The 24,273-nt window shown below is 44.6% G+C and overlaps 1 protein-coding gene across 2 annotated transcripts in view; it reads left to right on the top strand.

Annotated features, from left to right (window-relative positions):
* Window positions 1-24,273, top strand: part of LOC147711924 (prominin-1-A-like) — a 487,531-nt gene that overhangs the window by 46,756 nt on the left and 416,502 nt on the right. The window lies entirely within an intron of this gene.

Raw genomic sequence — 24,273 nt, forward strand, 5'->3', positions numbered from 1 at the left:
CGGGGGCTTCATGGCGCTATAGAAAGGGAGCAAACACAAAGGTCACAGAAGAGGGGGAGCAGCTCAGCAGTGCGCCTGAGTGAAAAGCCAGGTTTTCAGGGAGTGTCTAAAACTGAGGATGTTATCATTCAGTTTCAGATGAAGGGGAAGGGAGTTCCAAAAACCAGCGGCAAGATGGTCAAAACAGCTGCCTCCAAGACGTTTCCTCTTATAAGGTGGGACAGTCAGAAAGGATTTGTGGATAGACCGGAGGTTGCGGGAAGGAATGTATCTCTTAAACATGTCTCTAATGAAGAGGGGGCCAGAGTCGTGCAGAGATTTGAATAGAATACACCCTGTTTTAAAAGCCACACGCTGCTCCACGGGCAGCCAGTGTAGCTGTTTCAGGCCAGATCTAACAGACTGCCTCTTAGAGAGGTTCAGGAGGAGTCTAGCAGCCTGAGTCTGAACCAGCTGAAGGCGTTTTAGCTCTCCAGCTTGAATGCCAAGATAAAGACTGTTGGAAAAATCTAGTCTGGACAGAACCAGGGAAATGACAATCTGGGTGAGGGCAGCTGGGGAAAAGAAGCTGGCGATTTTCTTAATTTTCTTCAGCTGGAAAAAACTAGCTGAAACAACTGCTCCTACTTGTTTTTTGAGAGAAAGGTCCTCGCTGATGTATATTCCCAGACTCTTGACCGAGGAAGACTTGGATGGAGGGGCTCCCATACTGGAAGGCCAAAAGCTGAGGTTCCAACTAAGAGCACTCTGCCCCGGCAAGACCAATTCGGTCTTGCCAGGGTTAAGTTTCAGATGACTGCAGTTCATCCAGTTTAAAATGTGGGACATAGTATTTTGGAATTCAACCACAGCGTCCTTGGTGTTTAAAGGAAAGATGAGCTGCAAATCATTTGCATAGTTGAAAATTGTCACCTTGGCCTTCCTAAGGGAGTGCAGAAGGGGACGTAGATATAAATTAAAAAGCAGGGGAGATAACGAAGAGCCCTGCGGGACTCCACAGGTAGAGGGTATGGTGGGGGCAGTGAAAGGTCCCAGTCTGACAGCCTGAGTACGCCCAGTGATAAATGCGCGAATCCAATTCAGTGCCGGGCCCCTGAGACCTGCCTGCTCGACACGGTCGACCAAGATGTTATAGTCGACCGTGTCAAATGCAGCCGAGAGGTCCAGTAGCACCAGAGCCTGGTGTATTCCCTCATCCGCATTCCGTCTCAGAGTGTTCTGCACCAAGAGAATAACCACCTTGGTAGAATGACATGGGCGGAAACCAGCCTGATTCGGTGCAAAATACTCTGATTCTTCCAAAAATTTGGAGATGCTGTTGCAGACATGAGCCTCCAAAAGTTTGGCACAGTAGGGCAGCAGGGATATGGGCCTATAATTTTGCAGGTCCTGCGGGTTAGCTCCTACTTTTTTATCAAGGGAATGAGAAGGGCTTTTTTAAAGTTTTCGGGGACTTTACCCTGAGAGAGCGTACCATTCAATAAAGAAAGTATACCCTCAGGAATACTGGTTCCCACTTCTTTCAAGATAAAAGGGGGGCAGATGTCATCAGGGGAGCCTGATTTAACTTTGGCAAAGAGTTTGAGTAGCATAGTGCTGTCAACAGGGGGGAGCAAACTTAGGGTCGCAGTATTGTGAAAAGTGTTTTTCAGTAAGAGCGGAGACTGAGTGATGGGGATGCTTTGTTTGATAATGCTAATTTTATCCGAAAAGAATGAATTTAGGGAATTGCAAAGCTCCTGAGTAGGAGCTACCGGGAGAGACGTTCTATCGCTAGCACTCAACTTCTCAACGATGTTAAACAACTCTTTGGATTTGTTGTGGGCATTAAGGATCTTTTTAGAGAAGTAATCAGTTTTATGTTCCTGAATGAGTTTTTGGTAGTCCTTGCGTGCCTTACAATAGTTAACTCTATCTACTTCTAGGTAGGCTGTTCGCCACTTGCGCTCCATTTGACGGACTTCAAGTTTGAGATTTTTCAAAAAAGGTGTAAACCACCTATGAGCGTCATTGGGGCGAGAGCGGGAAAAGTTGGTGCAAGGAGCATAAGTATCCGCTGCCTGAAGTAGCCACCTAGAAAATGCTGCTTCCATTTCTTCAGTATCCTGATCTAAAAGAGGACAGGAGGATGCTAGTGTACCAATAAAAGCAGAAATATCAACATTCTTCCAGATTCTAGTTTTGCCTCCTATCTGAATCGGGGGCTTCCTACTGTTTTCGAAGGTCAAGGTGAATTTGATCATGAAATGATCAGACCAGATACAAGGCATGATGGAGTTAATAGTCAGAGGAATGTTCTGAGACCAAATTTGGTCAAGGCTATGCCCTTTTACATGAGTAGGGAGGTGAATCTGTTGAATGAGGTTCATGTCTAGGAGGACATCTTTCAGTGCAGCTGCCTGAGTACCTAACTCAGCCGAATCCAACCAAAGATTAAGATCGCCTAGCAGCACAATTTTTTTATATGAAATTATTAAGGGAGCAAGCTGTTCTGCTAAGGATGCCGCAAAACTGGGCATATTTTGAGGGGGGCGATATATGAGAATCATAAGTAGAGTGCCACTATTGTTATCCATTTTGATAATCAGATTATCTGAGCATGTGAGGTCCAAGGACGGTAAAAGGGAGACTTTATGGGACTTGCGAATAATCATAGCGACCCCCCCACCCCTTTTGTCAGCGGGTCTATCCACATGTAAGATGTAGTAGTCGGAAGGAACCGCTGCCAGTATGTCAGGTAGGGAGTCTGCATTCAGCCAAGTCTCCGTAAGAAATAAAATATCAGGCTGCTCAGTTTGAAGATAAAGAAAGATGTCCATTTGGTGCTTAACCATGGACCTGGTATTAAGATATGAGCATTTAAGATTGGTATTTGGATTGGGAGAGGATGGAGAACAATTTAGTCGCAGTAGGGTGACCAGATGTCTCGGATTTGCCTAGACAGTCCCAGCTTTCAGAGGACTGTCCCGGCATCCCAACGCTTTTGTTAATTTTAAATGCATGTCTTGGTTTTTGGGACAAAGGTGAGGTCATCCCGGAAAGCGGAACTGAAAGGTATGCTCTCCTTCCACAGGCGCTTCTGAAGGGCGAAACAATGGAAGTAAGTTATATGTTTGTACCAGGCAGCACAGGAGAAAGTCCGCTGCCTGCTCCCGGCAGAGAGACAGAGTGAGGCGGAGGACAGAGGGTGCAGAGTGGAGGTCCTGCTCCCGCATAGCTAATGTTATGTAAGTAGCCTTGTAAATGTGTGTGGGTGTGTCTGCATATACCAAGACACACATACACACCCACACACACTTTTACAATGCTACGCAAAAAACGGGACAGGCCAGATATCGAAGTAAAACTAAAGGCTTTTGTCCTTCTTTTATGTCTAACCTGTCCCGGTTTTTTGCTTCTCAAAATCTGGTCACCCCATTTGTCTGACCATATTTAATGGTGTGCAGAAGATATGGACACTTTCAAATCAATGCACAAAACTGTGAATGTGACGTTTTTTGTTTTCATCTTCAGGCTGGAATTTTCATTAAGAAACATAAGGCACTAGCTCTAGCAATACCTGCTGATACCCCCAAATCGCTGAGAAAGTCCAAAACTGTTTATTCTATAAATTATGCATAGGGAGCTCTCCAGCAGGCACAATTATACTTTGTCCGGCGTTGTGAAAAGGAAGATGCCTTATATCATGTTTGTTTCTGGCAGAGCATTCCCAATGCAGATCATCATTAGAACAGAGTATAACCGTGATGCCGTTGTACAATATATTTCCATCTACCATATTGTACTCTTGTTAGTATTTCTATATGTTATCATTTAATTGTCACACCAGCCTGCCTGCGTGGGTGGAATGTACAGTGCCTTGGAGGGACAGCTGAGATAGTTGCTGGAGTGCTGAGTGGATGCAGTTTCTTATCCTGGAGAATAACCTTGGAGTTTATCTCCCTCTTGCCTCCTGGAAAACCTTTCTTTGACCTCTGAGTTTCACAATAACCTTGAGGATTCTTGTCTGCCATTGGCGGAGAAGCATTAGTGTAGTCTCTCTCTCATATCCCAGGATTCAGGGCTTAACATGGCGTCGGGGTGCATGATCAAGCTCTGTGACTAACTCTGACTTTTAAGGGTAAGTACACATTTAGGTTGTAAGCACAGAAAGGAAGATACATGGGAGCTTGGGACCTTCGCCAGTATGTTTGTTTATGTCATTCCGGTTAACCCCATTTTCGCACTTCCAGTTTTTAAAGCCTAGGGTTTACTTGCTCCTGTGATGTCAGGCTGTAACACGGTTATAGGGATTTTCTTCATATTTTTGTTTTAAGTGCAGAGTCACGCTAGGATATCCTGCCACTTCATTGCCGAAAAGTGTAAATGCAAATAAACTGTTAACCTTTAAAACTTGCAGTTTTATATGTCCATAAAACCTGTAGTTTCATATGTCCAGAGTCCGTGACTACGACATACTTTTTTTCTGCAAGGTAGAATGCGGTGCGGCAGCATGAGGATTTCGGCACCGGAAGTACAGCATTGTGGCATGCAGGAGCCCTCCGATATGCAAAATATGGTGCACTGAATAAATTATCTAACATATACATTCAGGGAGAACTTTCAAGTGCTGTAGCGGCGTAGTAAGGGGGCATAGGATTTAATGCAGGCAAGGAAAATGGTACCTGATCCCTCAGCCCGGTGGCACTGCGCTTGCTGCATTGACGATAACCGCACCCATGAAAGGCTGTATTGATGAGATGAACTAAATCATATTTTGGGAGGCTTGCTGCTCTCACAAATGCATTGTCACCACCTTATTGGGCAAAACCAAGCTGCCTCTCGGGGATTTTTAATTTTCAGACATTAATGAAGTAGCTTGGTTTCTCTGAGTGCCAGGCACCATCAGGCAAGGTACTGCCAGTAGACACTTCTTGAAGGATCCTTTCTGGCTTTTCTGTTGCCATCGTCTTGATATGAACTATGTGTCTTTACCTACACAAGTGTGGAGGGCAGATTGTTGCTGTGATTGCCCTACAGCTGGTTACAGTTTGTTTTGGTTGATTTTCATAAACAAAGCGAAGCAAATTTCCTAACTCAGAAATGTGACAAATCAGGGTTGGAAAACATACACACGAGTAGACGAATATTTTCCAATGATCTGTGTACTAGAAATGAGCAACAGTAGGGGTCAAAACACAGAAGTGAACTGACAGTGGTGCAGGGCTTATGGAAAAACAACCCTATTCGCCTGAATCAAAGAAAAAACTTAAGAGGTCATAGTTGAGTATTCACCTTCATGCATCATTTTCCATGGCAACGACGTTTGACTTTCTGAGCAGCCTGTGAAGCAGTGCCAATATAAATACTGTTTTATTGGGCTACAGAAAAATGAATGGAATTCAGTGCACTAAAGTGCAACAAGACAGTACATTTACATGACCCATTATGACGAAATCCATATCCTTTACTGTTTGATGTAGGATTGTAAAGTCAGGGTAAAGCTTCCTTTCCCATAAAGTGATCTGGCACATGCAATAAAACTCTTATGTGCCGCAAGGTCACTTGCACATAAACCCTTACCCAACTCCACTCGAATTGCTCAAAGAGGCGAGCTCAGAGGAAGGCTCAAGGCTGAGCTCCCAGGCCATCACAACGTGTCTCCTGTGACCACCTTCCAGCCACGGTGAGCAAAAGCCTGAATTTTCATAAAAAACTCTGGTATGAGTGGTTCATTGAACAAACCTAACATTCAAAGTCAAACTTCTGTATAAAAATATAGAAACCAGACCTAGTGAGGATAACTTTGACATTCAAGACACCAATTAAACTGCTGCAAAGAGAGAAGGACGGCTAGGAAGTGTTTGGTCTACTTAAATATTTCCATTATTATACATCTGAAGTCCCCATAGTCATTATTTTGGTTCAGGAAATATCCGGAGTAAATCCATTCTCTTTTGTAAAAGAAACAAGACTACAGCACCGAGTCTACACACCTCTTGGTGCCGACGCATCAATGCTGCCTGAGTTTGCGAACCCCTTTATGCCTGAGACAGTAATGCAGCATCATCATCTGAGTAGCTAAGTGGTAATATAGACATTTCTTCATTTGCGTGCAAAGTTATCAAATGTACTGAAATTCGATGCATGGCACTACATTTACTGAATAATATGGGTGCCAGGACACAGCCTCGTGCGCCTCTCTACAGTTGGACTGAGAAGCATTGTTCAGGAAAACCCTCAAACATATTTTCTTGACAACTGGTTTTCCACTCATAAACCACCCAGGGTATTTGGATATAATACATTTCACTTGGGATGTGATCTAGCTATCCTGCTACAACCATCAGCGAAGTTGAATGCAACAAAAAGGCTACCGCAATTTACACCTCAATACTTCATATGAACATGTTGTAGAATACACACCTGCTCATTTTACAGCAGATGTTTTGAAGGTAGGTTTGCGCTAATGGCCTGATTTAATAATCAGCAAACAAAAACATAGTTGGCAAAACTTTGCTATTGTCTTTTACCAATAAATCCACAGTTTTCAAACTAGTTTAGGTGGGAACACATGTTCTAGTTTAGAAATATAAATGGGTATATATACGTCTATGCATATATTGATGTTTCTAGAGTGCAAACCTAGCAGGGAAGCAGGGCATCACTGTGCAATCAATGGAGGGGGGGTGGAAGATAGTCTCACATATATTCAAGTCCTTTATCTTCACAAATTGCCTGAGAATGTGCTTGCTTTGGAGCAGAGATACCCTTTGTTTGCCACCACATACCAAGTGCAGTCTCCACTACTAGTAATGGATGCTCATGTATTTTTCTATTGGCTTTAAATAAGCAAGCAGTTTTCTTACATCTGCAGAGATAGGTTGAGCTAACATGGCTTCAACGAGCGCCTTTCTTTGTGCTGCATTTACACTTTAACTGTCTTGTATTAACCTTTCTTCTATGAAGACGAGTTTGAACTAGCTTACTAACCTATTGATCTGATTGCCTCCACATTCCCAAGGATTTATGGAGTTAATTGGAGTACTCTCAAATAAACATAAACAAACCCAAACATTGCTGGGAGGCCCAATTCTAAAAAACTGTGGCTCAAACAGCCATGGTTAGTTTACTTTCCTCTGTATATACGGGGCAGGATATTCTGTATTTAGTTTCTTGCATCCAGAACTTATTTGCTCAATCTCTGTAACAAGCACTTACAAAGGAGGAACGGAGTTGAACCCCAACAGGGCAAGACCATATTTTTAAGCAAGACCTCTGCGGCGTTGCAGCCAGTCAGCATAGGCTGTTCCTCTGCATCAGTACGCGACCATACACCACTCTGGCATCTCACATTATTCCTCCTAACTCGGAGCCCCGTTTTCTAAAACCACACCTTCAATGGAATACTGATGCTTCCACTCTTGTAGTCACGTGACAATGGTCATTAATGCCTCACATCTCCCCACAGTCATGTCCTATCTCATCCATAACGTTTTAAGTGCTTCCATCTCTCTTCATCAGGCTTCTGTTGCTGACCTGAGAGTCGTGGTTTGCTTCCTATGAATTATCTCCGATCTATCCCTACCCTTTCTACATTTTTGTTTCACTTTATAGCTTCAAGAATGAATTTATGGACTAGCACTGTGGATTTGTGTGTTAACGCTTGCTGCTGACTGCCACACTGATCTAGAGGTCACTAGTTGGATTTCTGGCAAGGCCAATTAGAGATTTCATCGTTCCATGATGCCTAAATTAAGTGGGATTATATGTGTTAATAATAACAGTAGTTAATTGCAGTGTTGACAAAAAAGAGCAGAAGTGTGGTATGGAGTGCTCTGTGAAAGAAAGCTATGTCCATTATAGTCATACCGTATTCCAAGGATGGGTTTAACAATAATGTATATAGTAGTCACTTAACTTGTTTTTCCTGACGATTAAAAACTTTCCCTACTGGCTAGGACTGCCCTGGTTCCACAAACCATCTTTTCATTATGTATTCAAAGTGCAATGCCATTGGCTCAAATGGCCTTAATATCTCTGCGTGATTTATCATTCTTTTTTTACCTTTCTCAACTTTTGCGCGGGATCTCAGAGCCTTAGTATTCTCTGTAAAGAGTCATTTCTTCCCTTCTAGCCCGGACGCAGTCTTGCAGATAAAGTGAATGAACATGATGAGCCTTATTCCATGTGTCCCTCAACTGGATGTCCACGCGTCCCAGAGCGAACTCCCATTTTATTCCTCAGGCCCTTGCCCTCAAGTGACTTTATCAGTTTCTTATTCAGTCTCTACCCTTGACACCCCGTCATGTGCACAATAATTCATTACAATTCCTCCCTGTGGAGCATTGAGACAATCCAAGGATATGCAGTAAGGTTTTGTCTTTAGCTTACTCCAGCAGTCAAAATGTTGAATTTGTTGTGCATGGCTTCTTCTTGGCATTATGTTATTCTGGGGTGTGTGCACTACTGACTCCAAAAATGCTAATTTAATTCGCATGCCTTTCCATTGGTTGAGCCAGTCTTGCCACATGACCCAACTTTCTCCCCCTTGAGTGAGTTTGGCATAGGCCTTCACTGCTGGCTTCTTCTCTGGTCCTTGGCATACATTCATCTCCAGAGGGAGCAGTCAGAGGTGGTTGTCTGTGGTGCTGTCAATACCTCCCTCAGATCTCAGGGTCTCATCCTGGGAAGCATCTCTTCTTGCTGTCTCACCCCGCCTCCCTTTATATTTGTTACTTCTGCCGTGGGTCTGTCTTTCAACAAATGCACGTTAGTTTCCTGCTTCTGTTTGACCTACTGTCATTCACTAGTGAACAGACATCAACGGTTTCTATTGTGATTAATGCACACAATGCACAGATTTGTTTGCTCAGGAATTATCGGTGTTCACTTCCTCCCCACGTGTTCCATCTTGTCACTTCAGTCTTGGAGTTTCAGCCAAGTACTTCTCCCATCACCGAGCCGTTCACAAATGCTCAATTTTTCATTTGATGTACTTCTTTCATATTGGTGCTCCCAAATTGCCTTTTGTGGGATTCTCTGCCTTTGCAAATGCACTTTCTACATCTGCACCTGGTGAGATTCCTTGCAATTTTTGGCCAGAGCAAACATTTTTTCACCACTGCCACCAAACGCATTTCCTGCTGTGTCGTAATAAGGTTCCTCTATTAATATAGTTTATGCCTAAAATGTAGGCTTGATGTGGTAATTATGGTTCTCTTTATATTTATGTGTGCTACTAGGGCAATCAGGCACTGCCCAACGAGCTGGTGTGATAGGTCAGTGCGTGGGCCCGTTTTTGGGCTGTGGGCAGGGCCGGACTGGGAGCAGCAACCAGCCCAGGCAGATCGCTGCTTGACCGGCCCGGGGAGCGGGGGTGAGAGTTAGTGCTGGTAAGAAGCACCAATCCCTCTTTTGTTGCAGGGGGCCCATATTGCACAACCAGCCCCCACGGCCACAAAACCAGCCCCCACTCTTCTGGCCCACCAGGGAAATGGCCGGTGCCCTCGATGGCCCTGGCTGTGGACCTGTTATATAGCCTCCTGTCCTTTATTTTACTGTTAATTTCCTTAATATTAAAACAGTGCCAGCAGCAAGCTCAACTCTATGCAGTCTACCATACCTTACTGGTATTTCCTCCTTAGTAGCTCTTGGAAGACACTACTGTTCACACTTTCAGAGAGGCTTTGTCGCTCCGCCAGTAGCCATTGTATCTGCATAATTCTCATCCTCAAAATCCCTCTCTAATGCAACTGAAGACTTGTAGTGTCGGTCCTTCCACTGGGAGAGGGGCGTAAAGCAGGACCCTTCAGTCCCTGTGGCACAGGTGGACCACAGCCTTTCATGGACTCCCCAACCCCTTAGGGCACCCGTCCGCCACAGTCCAATGAATATGTGAGGTATGGGAGACTCAGGGGCACCTCTTCAGATTCTACAGGGGAACCCCATCATTTTACGCTATGCTGAGTCTTGCTGTCATCGTTCGTGGGTGGATCTAAATAATGTGTCAGAATGAGGAAGTTTTCAGGTCCCTCTGGACTGTCAGGGAATTGGTCTAATATCCGAGATAAATAGAAAGGATTCCTGTGGGTCTCGCATTGCATTGAGCTCAGCAGGGCCAAGGGGCCTATAAGGTAATCTTGGAGCACCTGATGGCCTGATCAGTGTGTTGGCTGGCTTTCAGAAATTTGTGGATCTGTTTTATGGCCAGTTGGAGCTGTTTTTACTGGTAATTTCCCTAATATTCCCGCAGACATTGCCTGCAGCAAGCTCAAATCCATGCATCCTTCCAAAATTCGGATGTTATTCCCCAACAACTCGTAATAGGTGGTATTTATTCCACTCAATAAATAGCATACCCCGTGTATTGTTATTTATATTGTGTGGTACATACCACCTATACTGGTAATCAGGCCCTTCCACAGCTTGTTTTTTAAGACTTTAAAACTGTCCGATTTGCAAATGTGGGCTACGTTTCAGCTATCTGGTTCGTAAATTGGGTCATTTTTATTTTGGGGATGAGTCTTATTTTTTGCTCCTGTCCAACCCAAAAGCTCAGCAAGAGTTTACAATGTGAATATTCTGCAGACTTAGGGGCTGATTACGATCTCGTCCGGAAAGCGTTCCGACCAAATCGGTTCCGGAATACTTTCAAACAACTCAGATCAGGGGAGTTTACACAGCAATCTGGATACATCCAGATGCTTCCAGATATGATTCGGTTGAATATAGGTCTTTTTCCCGCAGACTTTTTCCCCGCATATTATCACAACGCGGTCGTTACAACAACGCCTTGTGATTCCGCATATCATTACTCTGCAAGTCGGAACAACGACTTGTGGAGGAGGGGCGCTGGATGTTGGAATAGTATAGTTTACTATTCCAACTCCAGTCTGTGCGTACACTAGGGAAGGTGTTGGATTTTAAACCCAACACCTCTCCCCTTCCTCAAGTCGTTGTTACGACTTGCGGAGTAATGGTATGCGGAATCACAACGCAGTCGTTGTAACAACTGCGTTGTGACTCCATGCGGGGAAAAAGTTTCGCCTAAACGTTGTTTACCATTCGATTGGACTCCCATTGACTTCAATAGGAGCCTATGTTCCTATGTTCCGAAACTTATATGTACCAATTTTGTTTCTCTGCTTTACCATTATTTTATATTTAAAACAGAGGAATATTTTAGATAAAGTGGCAGCAGTTTTTTTTTCTTGCCAATGTCAGCCACATAGCCATTACATGACATTTGATAGCAAATTAGTCTACGCTAGTCTTTGTAAGTCTGGCTTTAGCCAAGATCTTTTAATTTTTCTGAAATTATAGTTATGATATTTTTAATTATCAGGAGCTTTCAGCAGGCCCTCTTCATTCATTGAGGTGTGGTTGTGGAATTCACATTTTAATTCTGCCAGCTATACTGTACAGCTTGGGGCAATAGGTCAGGCCCCTTCATCAATGGCTACCTTCTGTGAATTACGGCATCCATCTCAAGTAGTTCTCATCCAAATATTTGGTTTTTTATACCCCAAAAAAATATTAGTTTTAGACAATGTTTTTGTCTTACATCTTCTTCAACAATAACTTTTGTAAAATCCATGACAAAACAAAGAAAGAATTGAAAAAGCCAAAAGGCTGACAGCCAATATCAGACCAATTGGCTTTGCTAATGCTTCTTTAGTGACATGGCTCGGATTCTCCACACATCTGAGCAGAAGTGGACGAGGATGTGTCTTTAACTAAATGAGCAGACATAGATGACGGGAACAATGACTTCTGAAATTTATAGAGCTAGTGTTTTACATGCAATATTTGAAGCAAAACTGCTTTTGACAGTGATTGATAAATGCCAGCCACTCACATGGCTGTCATCGTTCCTATAAGAATGTTTCTAAAAATGCCTGTGCGCCAAAAAACACTGTATGCCAGTCACTGTCGCCATGGTTATTATCTGTAACACAGCTCAGCCTAGTATTGATGTGAAGGCAGCAAAAGCTGCCCTCCTATTGATCACGCCATAATAATCGTCATCTAGGGATTTTAGAAGGACACTTCTTTTTGCATGTCTGCTTATTGTAAAAAAAAAACAATATTTTCTGATGTTATGTTGTGTAGTGAAACGTTCTGCCAGCAGAAAGCACAATTGTTTGATATATATTTTGACTGTTTATAAAAATCATCCTACAAGAAATTAAGTGTGGGGAATTTGGCTTTATCTCGTGGTTCTCTATGCTCATCCTCCACTGACTGGGGATCCAACACTCTCTGAGGCAGTGGTCTTCAAACTTTTTAATGCACACCACCCTTTTTGCTTGTTGTCCTTTTTATTTAGGGTCAAGTTGAATTTGTAAATAAATAAAAAAAGGTAGTGTAAAAGCATTTTTTTCTTTAAAAAATGGGTAGGATAAGTAACAAGGAGAGCAATGGTGGAAGCCAAACAGAGGATGCGGGTGAGGGAAAGCATCACAGAGGGTGGAGTCGGAAGCAACCTGGAGGGTGGTGGGAGAAGTTCATAACACAGGCAAAAGAGAGCAGTGTAGAGCACGGGGGAACAGAAGCACATGGACGAGAGAGAGCACAAGGTGGAACATGGAGGGGCATATGGGCGAGAAAGCAATGTGCAGGAGAAGCACAGGTGGGCAAGCACAACATGGAGGGAGGTGGGGAAAGACTCACTAGTGAGAGCGTACAAACAACAGGAAGGGGAGGTAGAGCCAAATGGAGAAGGATTCTTGCTCCACAGAATACTTTAGTAAACAAAGAGAATCCAACTCAGAGGTAGGGTAAAGTGTTCAACAAATGGTGTTGGAGCACTTAGTGTTTTGTAAAACACCCCTCACACACCAAAAGGCCCCTTGGTGTCCTGCTTCATCATCGGTGTCTTCGCACCCCTCTAACGGGATGCGGCGTGTTACGACCTACGACTACGTGGGACCACTTATAGTTAATGACTATATGTGGTGCAAGTGTTTTGGGTGTATTTACAAATGAGTGGTGGGACGTGGTGAAGGTTAAAAAGTACCTGGCACGTGAGTATACACGAAAACAATTTTATTCCTAGCTCCGGCTGGTACTATTAAAAAAAGTGCAGTGTGAGGTTAAATCTGTCGTATTTATGGACAGTACCTCAGGTGTGCGTCGACATGTTTCAGAGGCAAAGCTCCTTCTTCGGGACGGGGGCACAACTTCGCCACCTTACTCACGTTTCATTAAATATATATCAAAATGTATTAAAATTGCTAATATAAAAAGTGAAAATAATAGGTGGCTATAATGTGCCTACAACGGTCTGCTACAAGTTCAATGACCTGTAGGAAAAGAACAAAAAGGAACAGAGAATGGTTACCCATGTACCGGGTAGTTCAAGAAGGTGCAGTCACCTGGAACCATACCATGTGCTTGAATAAGCCCTGTAAAGAAAAGACACTGACAAAACATACAACAAAGATACATAAATTACTAGAATATACTGGAAGTCATGGTCATACTTGTGAAGCTTGCTTGCTTCATGAGCAATAGGAACGTCTGGGGTGTTGCTATTATGCAATCTGAAGTGAGAGGTAGTGCAGGTATAAGAATACATTCTCATTTACTTAGTTGGTTTTGGATATGGTTGTTTTTTGTTTCTTGTTTCATACTCACGGGTTAGGGACGTATTATCCACCGTCTTACCCCACACGCTGCTGTGGCGAGAGCTAACGGTGATCTTTATTTATACCCTGCTCTTAATTGTTCGATGCGAGCGAGCGGAAATGGTAAAATGGGGAAATTACCTAAATTGGGTGTTCCGATGTGGACAGGTTAATTGCATGCCGTTGTACGGCATGTCCGCTCATTATCCATACATCCTGCATCTCTGTATGTTCATAGGAGCCGTCGGTAGCTAAGGGCCTGTACACACACGTGTATCCATCATCGCGCATGCGTGAAGGCTGCTGGTGGTCCTTCGCGCATGCGTACTGGCAGGAAAGGTTTTAACCCGGCGAGTCAGACACATGGGCATTTATTATAGCGGAGATCCGCTACGAAAAGTACACCGAGTGATTACTGTGATCATTACAGATTACCACAAATCGGGCTATTCTGTAGTTTATCCTAAACCCAGCGATTTCAAGTTTTGTGATAACAATGAACTTAATGAACTCCCATATATAGGGCTATTCTGTAGGTACAAATCAGGGGGATAAATACTGGAATATATTCCTGTTGCCAAAGGGATAGTATTATTGTCTTTTATAGGATTCTGAAAACAGATGTTAATGGGAAAGTTTTCCCCATGGAACGTCATCATTCAAACCTGTAATGTGTGTGCCAAGACGGAACACCCATCTTTGTTCCTTCTGAAAAAGGCCCGCCTCTGAAGGTAACTGTTCTATGACTGTCCACTTTAGGTCTTTTACACAATGTTGTACAGTGAGGTAATGCGTAGCCATTTTAGTTGTACTTTTCTTGCAGCGCACGTTGCTTTTGTGCTCGTTCATTCGTGTTTTCATAGCCCTAGTGGTCATGCCCACATATTCCAGGCCACAGGGGCAGGTGATAAGGTAAACCACATTTTTGGAGTTGCAGTTAGTCATCCTCCTTTGTTCCCAGGTGGATCCGTTGCGGAAAGTAAGTCTGGTACTTTTTTGTGTGAGATAGCCGCTGCTTCAGTTTCCGCATGGAAAATGGCCTTGTACACCTATGGATGGTTGTGTGGCTCCAGGTGATGGTTTTGATCTGGTATGTACTAACATATCCCTGAGATTCCGTCTTCTGCGGTGAGCGAACATGGGTTTTTCTAAGTCCAGTTTGCCACATGTCAATATACCCCAATGCTTGTTGATGATCTTAGACACTTCATTTGACATGGTGTTGTAAGTCGTTACGCAGATTGGTCGTTTGACTTCCGAGGATTCCTTCTGTCGTTCTTCCAAAAGAGCTTCTCTGTTGTTGTTTTTTGCTCTTTTCATTGCTTAGTCAATGATTTTGATAGGGTATTGTCGTAATCTCAATTTCTCTCTTAGATCACAAGCCTATGATCTGAAATTAGACACATCAGTACAGTTGCGCCTTAGGCGTAAAAATTGTCCGTAAGGTAAATTTTCTCTTAGATGGCGGGGGTGAAAACTATCAAACCGTGACAAACAGTTCCTTGATGTCGGTTTGAAATGGGTGGTTGTTTTCAACCTCCCTCCCTCTGCGTATATGTTCAGATCCAAAAAGACCAACGTGTGGTTGGAGACTGCGCTTGTGAATTTTAAGAAGGCATTCTGATTGTTGAGCCATACACCAAAGTCATTCACAGAGTCAAGTCAAGTCAAGTCAATAAATTTATATAGCGAGCTACATACCCAGAGGGCGCTTGGAGAAGGGTGGGGAGTTACTTGTCAAATATCCACGTTTTAAGTTGCTTTCTGAATGCTAGGTGGTTCTGAGTAAGGCGAAGGTGAGTGGGAAGTGAGTTCCAGGTTTTAGCTGCCAGGTAGGAGAAGGATCTACCTCCCATGGTGGTTTTGTTGATGCGAGGTACAGTGGCAAGGGCTTGGTTGGCGGATCGTAGCTGGCGGGAGGGGTGTAGAAGGACAGTCTTGTGTTGAGGCATTCGGGTCCGATTTTGTAGAGCGCTTTGTGTGCGTGGGTTAGGAGCCGGAAAGTAATCCTCTTATTGACGGGGAGCCAGTGGAGGTTTTTCAGGTGTCCAGAGATGTGATCTTTACGCGGGATGTCTAGTATGAGCCTGGCTGAAGCGTTCTGGATGCGTTGGAGTTTTTTCTGGAGTTTTGCGGTGGTACCGGCGTAGAGGGTGTTTCCGTAGTCCAGACGGCTCGTGACCAGAGCGTGGGTGACTGTTTTTCTAGTTTCTGTGGGGATCCAGCGAAATGTTTTTTTGAGCATGCGAAGAATGTTGAAGCAAGATGAAGAAACGGCGTTGACTTGTCTGTTCATCGAGAGTGAGGAATCCAGGATGATGCCCAGGTTCCGTGCGTGGTCCGTCGGGATGGGTGCTTTTCCAAGGGCCTCTGGCCACCAAGAGTCATCCCAGGCGGAGGGGGAGGTGCCTAGGATGAGGACTTCTGTTTTGTCTGAGTTCAGTTTCAGACGGCTGTGCTTCATCCATTCGGCTACTTCTTTCATTCCTTCATGCAGGTTGGTTTTGGCGGTGTTAGGGTCTTTGGTGAGTGAGAGGATCAGTTGAGTGTCATCAGCGTAGGAGATGATGTTGAGGTTATGTTGGCGTGCGATGGCCGCGAGGGGGCTCATGTATACGTTGAAGAGGGTGGGGCTGAGTGAAGATCCTTGTGGTACGCCGCAGATGACTTCAGTGGCCTCTGACTTGAATGGTGGAAGGCGGACTCTCTGGGTTCTTCCGGAGAGGAACGAGGTGATCCATTCCAGTGCTTTTCCTTGGATTCCGACGTTTCTGAGGCGTTGTAAAAGGGTGCTATGACAGACCGTGTCGAAGGCTGCGGAGAGGTCGAGGAGGATGAGGGCGACTGTGTCTCCATTGTCCAGTAGAGTTCGAATGTCGTCTGTTGCTGCGATGAGGGCGGTACAGACCAAACAGAGGCGGATGGAGACAGAAAAGGCAACAATTTCCAAGACAGCGGGGGTGGAGAGGATACCCTCCGCAATTCCCCCAATATATGGGGCCTGCACCATTCACCCCATTCCAATTTGGCCCTCCAACCACTGGACATGGCTACCCACAATGGAACCCAGATTTTGATGGCGGATTCTATGGTCCACAGCCTTTTTTAGGCACCCGCCCGGGACCGCGTGGAAGGAACAGGAAGGGCAACATGTTGCTTGGGAAGACCAGGATCTGGGCAACCCCCGAATGACAAGGAGTATGACAGGCTCCCTCCCCAACCAACCGTCAACCAGCAGAAAGAGAGAGACCCTTAACCGAGATACAAAAAACTGTGCTGAACAAAGGCCTGGGTTTTGTGCCAACGCACAAACCAGACATTTTCAAATTGAATATGGAAATGCAGGACTTCATCAGAAAACTGAAATTACAGGCCTTTTTCCTTGATAAACCATCAACTGCAACGCCCACAGATACAGGCCTCCGACTTAAGTCCACCTTCATCCCTCCAGACTCTATGCTCCCAATCGAGCTATTAACATTTGAAAAAGCTATTATGACAGAAGTCAACAAACTGAATTCATCCGCTGCAAAAACGTTCCACAACACAAGTAAAGAGGAACAACAAACCATCAGAGACCTAGCTGATGATAAGGACATCATAATAAAACCTGCAGATAAGGGCGGCGCCATTTGTTATACAGACTGCAGAGGCATAGGACAATGAGTGAGATTGTTAGCAGATAGACGTAACTACACGATCCTGCAACAAGATCCCACCGAGAGTCTACGAATAAAAATTGGAGGCATGATTGAAGAGGGATTGGCACAGGATTGGCTAAGTAAAAAGGAAGGTGAATTTCTGGCACAACCCACATACCCATTCTCTATTTTTACTGTATCCCTAAAATCCATAAGAATGTCACAAACCCACCAGGGAGACCGATAGTTTCAGGCATCGGATCTATACTGGAACCTCTGTCTAAGTTCGCAGATGCATTTCTACGCCCCTGGTACAATCAACAAACACCTATTAGAAGGACACCAAGTCTGTTCTACAACTCCTACAGGACATGACCTTTGATCCTACGACCCAACTCCTTATCACTTTGGATGTGGAAAGCCTCTATACCAGCTTGCCACATGATCAGACACTCCTGATCATCGAGGAAGTCCTCTTTACAATGCCGTGGCAATACCAAACACCAAGAGACCTGGTATTAGAATGCATATCCTTGGCACTGCAAAAAACTTTTTCCAACACAAAACCACAATCTACCAACAAAGCCATGGTACCAGCATGGGAAGTACATTTGCTCCAAGTCTGGCTGGGCTTTATGTACACCATCTTGAAACTACTAAGATCCTCCATACCCAGAACCCTTACAGACATAACATTAAGTCTTGGAAAAGGTACATAGATGACATCCTGGTCATATGGGAAGGTGACCAACAATCTGTGAATGACTTTGTAGTATGGCTCAACAATCAGAATGCCTTCTTAAAATTCACAAGCGCAGTCTCCAACCACACATTGGTCTTTTTGGATCTAAACATATACGCAGAGGGAAGGAGGTTGAAAACAACCACCCATTTCAAACCGACATCAAGGAACTGTTTGTTACGGTTTGATAGTTTTCACCCCCGCAATCTAAGAGAAAATTTACCTTACGGCCAATTTTTACGCCTAAGGCGCAACTGTACTGATGTGTCTGATTTCAGATCACAGGCTTGTGATCCAAGAGAGAAATTGAGATTACGATAATACCCTATCAAAATCCTTGACAAAGCAATGAAAAGAGCAAAAAAACAACAACAGAGAAGCTATTTTGGATGAACGACAGAAGGAATCCTCGGAAGTCAAACGACCAATCTGCGTAACGTCTTACAACACTATGTCAAATGAAGTGTCTAAAATCGTCAACAAGCATTGGGGTATATTGACATGTGGCAAACTGGACTTAGATAAACCCATGTTCGCTCACCGCAGAGGACGTAATCTCAGGGATATATTAGTACATACCAGATCAAAACCATCACCTGGAGCTACACAACCATCCATAGGTGTACAAGGCCATTTTCCATGCGGAAACTGTAGCAGCTGCCATCTCACACAAAGAAGTACCAGACTTACTTTCCGCAACGGATCCACCTGGGAACAAAGGAGGATGACTAACTGCAACTCCAAAAATGTGGTTTACCTTATCACCTGCCCCTGTGGCCTGGAATATGTGGGCATGACCACTAGGGCTATGAAAACATGAATGAACGAGCACAAAGGCAACGTGCGCTGCAAGAAAAGTACAACTGAAATGGCTACGCATTACCTCACTGTACAACATTGTGTAAATGACCTAAAGTGGACAGTCCTGAACAGTTACCTTCAGAGGCGGGCCTTTTTCAGAAGGAACAAAGATGGGTGTTCCGTCTTGGCCCACACATTACAGGTTTGAATGATGACGTTCCATGGGGACAACTTTCCCATTAACATCTGTTTTCAGAATCCTATAAAAGACATTAATACTATCCCTTTGGCAACAGGAATATATTCCAGTATTTATCCCCCTGATTTGTACCTACAGAATAGCCCTATATATGGGAGTTCATTAAGTTCACTGTTATCACAAAACTTGAAATCGCTGGGTTTAGGATATACTACAGAATAGCCCGATTTGTGGTAATCCGTAATGATCACAGTAATCACTCTGTGTACTTTTCGTAGCGGATCTCAGCTATAATAAATGCCCATGTGTCTGACTCGCGCCGGCTTAAAACCTTTCCTGCCAGTACGCATGCGCGAAGGACCACCGGCAGCCTTCACGCATGCGCGATGATGGATACACGCGTGTGTACAGGCGCTTAGCTACCGACGGCTCCTATGAACATACAGAGACACAGGATGTATGGATAATGAGCGGACATGCCGTACAAGGGCATGCAATTAACCCGTCCACATCGGAACACCCATGTTAGGTCATTTCCCCATTTTACCATTTCCGCTCGCTCGCATCGAACAATTAAGAGCAGGGTATAAATAAAGATCACCGTTAGCTCTCCTCACTTCAGCGAAGCAGCGTGTGGGGTAAGACGGTGGATAATACGTCCCTAACCCGTGAGTATGAAACAAGAAACAAAAAACAACCATATCCAAAACCAACTAAGTAATTGAGAATGTATTCTTATACCTGCACTACCTCTCACTTCAGATTGCATAATAGCAACACCCCAGACGTTCCTATTGCTCATGAAGCAAGCAAGCAAGCAAGCTTCACAAGTATGACCACGACTTCCAGTATTTTCTAGTAATTTATGTATCTTTGTTGTATGTTTTGTCAGTGTCTTTTCTTCACAGGGCTTATTCAAGCACATGGTATGGTTCCAGGTGACTGCACCTGCTTGAACTACCCGGTACATGGGTAACCATTCTCTGTTCCTTTTTGTTCTTTTCCTACAGGTCATTGAACTTGTAGCAGACCGCTGTAGGCACATTACAGCCACCTATTATTTTCACTTTTTATGTTATCAATTTTAATACATTTTGATATATTTAATGAAACGTGAGTAAGGTGGAGAAGTTGTGCCCCCGTCCTGAAGAAGGAGCTTTGCCTCCGAAACATGTAGACGCACACCTGAGGTCCTGTCAATAAATACGACAGATTTAACCTCACACTGCACTTTTTTTAATAGTACCAGCCGGAGCTAGGAATAAAATTGTTTTCGGGTATACTCACATGCCAGGTACTTTTTAACCTTCACCACGTCCCACCACTCACTTGTAAATACACCCAAAACACATGCACCACATATAGTCATTAACTATAAGTGCTCCCACGTAGTCGTAGGTCGTAGCACGCTGCATCCCGTTAGAGGGGTGCGAAGACCCCGATGATGAAGCATGACACCAAGGGGCCTTTTGGTGTGTGAGGGGTGTTTTACAAAACACTAAGTGCTCCAACACCATTTGTTGAACACTTTACCCTACCTCTGAGTTGGCTCCTCATTAGTGAGAGCAACATGGCGTACAACAAAGAGAAGTACATGAGGGATATGCAAGAAAACACATGTACTCTCCTGGAGAGCTTAGCCAAAAAGAGAACAGGCAATTTCAATGCAATAGGTCTCGCATTTGCAAGAGTTTAAGCTATTGGCACTGTAAAGGACAATGCAATTTATTTATTTGTTTTCAAAAGCAACACATATATAAAAGGCATAGTAATTTCAAATGCTGATAGCTCAAACTCTTACAATTGTGAGACCACTTTAATGGTGGCCACACCTCTTTCTTTAGATGCTGCTCCCATATTCAGGTTACAGTGAGCAGCGTCTAAAGAAAGGGGCATGGCCAACATTAAAGTAAAAGCGTGGTATGGGGCGTTTCACTTAAAAAAAGAAAGCATGTTTCTGTTGTGTGGCCACTAAAGTGAAAGTAGACTACGCTGCACATTATTTCAATAAAGATGCGCAGCTGCCAAAGTGAAAGCGGACCACGCAGCAAATGTAATAAATAAAGAAGCACGGCTGCTAACGTGAAAGTGGACCGCACTGCAATTAAAAAACAAATATATTAATAATAGCAATGTAAAAGCAGGCAGCGAGGTTGTGGGTGGAATAGGGAAAGACCATTAAAGAAAATAGTGCTCATGTCTAGATAAAGCAGACCGTGTAACACCACAAGTAAAAAGTCCAGTCGTTATGGGAAGCTACAAATGCAGAAAAGGCGGTGCCAAGGAGGGACTAGTAAGTGTATTCATGAATGGAAAGCAACGATTTTGAAAAGGACTGTAACAGGAGCCAATTGAAAAGATGGGCGGAACTTTTGTTCCATTCCTCAATGCAGCATGCCTCACAGAGCAGCGCATGCGCTGCCCAGGCTCGACCTAAAAAACTGATGTAAAGGGGCAGGGAGTGTCTGGTAGTTGTTTAAAAGAGACACGAGGTGAAGCAGCCTTGGTATTCAGCAGGCCAACATTTAATAACGGCGGTCACGGGCTTCATATCAAAACTCTGGGCCCTGGCACTTATTCTTTTATAAATTAAGCAATCAGTCCCACTCACCAGCGCCACCATCAATGCCAACTTACGGAAACACTCGCAGCAGAAAGTATGAGAATTCTGTTTGTCCAATCACTTAAACGGAAATGCTGCACAATCATTGGCATTTGAAACATAACAATTTAGCAAAGTGCTACCCGAGTCTGTCAATACCTATATATGACACTAGCAGCCCGTCCCGACGTTGTCTGGTATGAATTGCTGCCGGCCAGTAGTATATTGTTTTGTAGGATTTCGTTTAGATAGCATTTTTTATCTGTGACAGGCCTGTGAAACGCTCCGTTTCACAGTGCACTGCTGATGCACTTAAGAGTGCGCGTTCAGTAGTGTGTGAACTCAAGTTTCCCTACTTTATTTTTCCTTGCAATATTATATAGCGCGAACTCCACAACATGGCATTAGCACAATTTACATTACAGAAGAACATATTCATTTGTGGTAGGCACGGGGAGACAAAGCGATTTGCCTGGAATCACAGGATGTTGAGCTGATGCCGAGATTTGAACGTAGCTCCCCCAGCTCTAAAGTTTGCAATTCTAGAACTTGTGGCAGGAGTGTGTCTAAAAGTGTATGTCGGTGCTGGCCATCAATGAGAGAGACCTGTGCATTTTTCAAATGGGTGGCGAAAAAATATGAGTATGTTGCTGGAGATGTGGGCCGCCGTGCCACCAATGTACTTACCGGGGAGGGATAACACCCATTATTCTGCAACTTTCTTTCCGCATACCATCACTCCGCATACTTTCATTACGAAAGTACCATGACTCCGAAATGCCATTATGACGCATGGCATGACATTTTATATGCTTTTACCACGCATACATTTACAACGAAATTCGTTGTAAATGCATGAATGGTAAAAGCATGTTTTTTAAATGTTTGGATAAGGTAATGTTAAGCTGCATTTATAAAGCGCACTGACATCGGAGGTTTCCTGGCGCTGAAATTGAGATTGAGGGTGAAGGCAGAGGGCTAGTGGGAGTTCGAGAAGAGCCAGGTCTTTAAGCTCTTTCTGAAGCTCAGAAGGGTGTCAGAGGTTTTGATTTGTAAGGGGAGGGAGTTCCACAGTTTGGGTGCCAGATAGCTGAATCTGCGGCCACCCAGTCTCTTTAGTTTAACCACCGGAGTGGTAAGAAGGAGGAGATGGGCAGAACGGAGGTTACGGGCCGGGCAGTGCGAGTTAATGAGGTATTTCAGAAAGGCCGGGCACTTAGTCTGCCGGGCCTTGTAAATTAGGCAGCCGATTTTAAAAGCAGCCCTTTGTTCAATGGGCAACCAGTGCAGCTTGAACAGAAGGGGTCTAGCAGATTGCCATTTAGGGGCCTTGCAGATGAGCCTTGCTGCCTGGTTCTGCACCATCTGGAGGCGATGGAGCAGGGACGTGGGTAGGCCCCAGTGAAGAGAGTTGGAGAAGTCGAGGCGGGAAAGAACAAGGGAAATGACAATTTGCACCAATGCTTCGTGGGAGAGCAGGTGGGAGATTTTGCGAATTTTTCGTAGCTGGAACATGCTGGCTGAGATGATGGCTCCGACATGGGTTTTAAGAGAGAGGTCGGTATTGATGGTAACGCCCAGGCTTTTTACCGAGCTCGACGGGCTAGGAGGTGTGCCTAGCTCATTTGGCCAGAATTGTGGGCCCCAGTGTGCCGGGCTAGTGCCAGGCAAGATGAGTTCCGTTTTCTCCGGATTTAATTTGAGCTGGTTGGATATCATCCATTGTTGGATGTGGAGCATTACTGCCTGAAAATTAGATGTGGCATCAGGGATGTCTAAGGGGAAGATAATCTGCATGTCATCTGCATAGTACAGTGCATTTCCAGTTTCGCAGTGAATGGATTAACGGCCGAAGGTATAAATTAAAAAGTAATGGTGAGAGGGAGGATCCCTGAGGGACTCCACAGGTAGTGGGTACCTGGGTTGCTGTAAAGGCGTCTAGATGGACTGTTTGCACTCTGCCCGAAAGGAAGGACTTAATCCATTCCCGGGCAGGGCCCTGGATGCCTGCCTGTCCGACACGGTGGAGAAGGATGTTGTGGTCCACCGTGTCGAACGCGGCCGAGAGATCCAGGAGAACCAGTGCCTGTGGGGACCCTCTGTCGGCATTCTCCCGGAGAGTGTCGATGACTTTTAGGATGACTGCTTCAGTAGAGTGTGCTGGTCTGAAGCCAGCTTGCTTAGGGTCCAAGAAGCCAGAACTCTCTATAAATGCCGACAGGCAAGTGGTCACATAGGCCTCCAGGAGTTTGGAGGTGTAAGGCAAAAGGGAGATAGGCCTATAATTAGCAGGATTGGGGGGGTCAGCTCCAGCTTTTTTTAGGAGGGAAACTAGTATGGCCTCCTTGAACGCGGTGGGGACCGTGCCAGTGCTCAGGGAGGTGTTCAGAAGGGGGAGAATACTATCCGGTAAAGCTGAAAAGACTGCCCTGAGGACTGGAGGAGGACAGTAGTCCTTGGGAGATCCTGATTTAATACGGGTAGTGAGCTCAGAAAAAGTACTGGAAGTGATAGCTGGGAACTGGGTGAGGGTGTCCAGAATTGCTCCACAGAATACGATCGATGCTTACAATGTTCCACCTCCAAACGTCACAACGCCTCTGGTAGTAATGCACAGAGGGGTTGAGCCATTAGGTGAGGGATAAATACAACCAGTAAGGGAAAGGGAAGGGTCAGCT

The sequence above is a fragment of the Lissotriton vulgaris genome, chromosome 5, assembly GCF_964263255.1.
Source record: "Lissotriton vulgaris chromosome 5, aLisVul1.2, whole genome shotgun sequence".
NCBI classification, from domain to species: Eukaryota; Metazoa; Chordata; class Amphibia; order Caudata; family Salamandridae; genus Lissotriton; species Lissotriton vulgaris.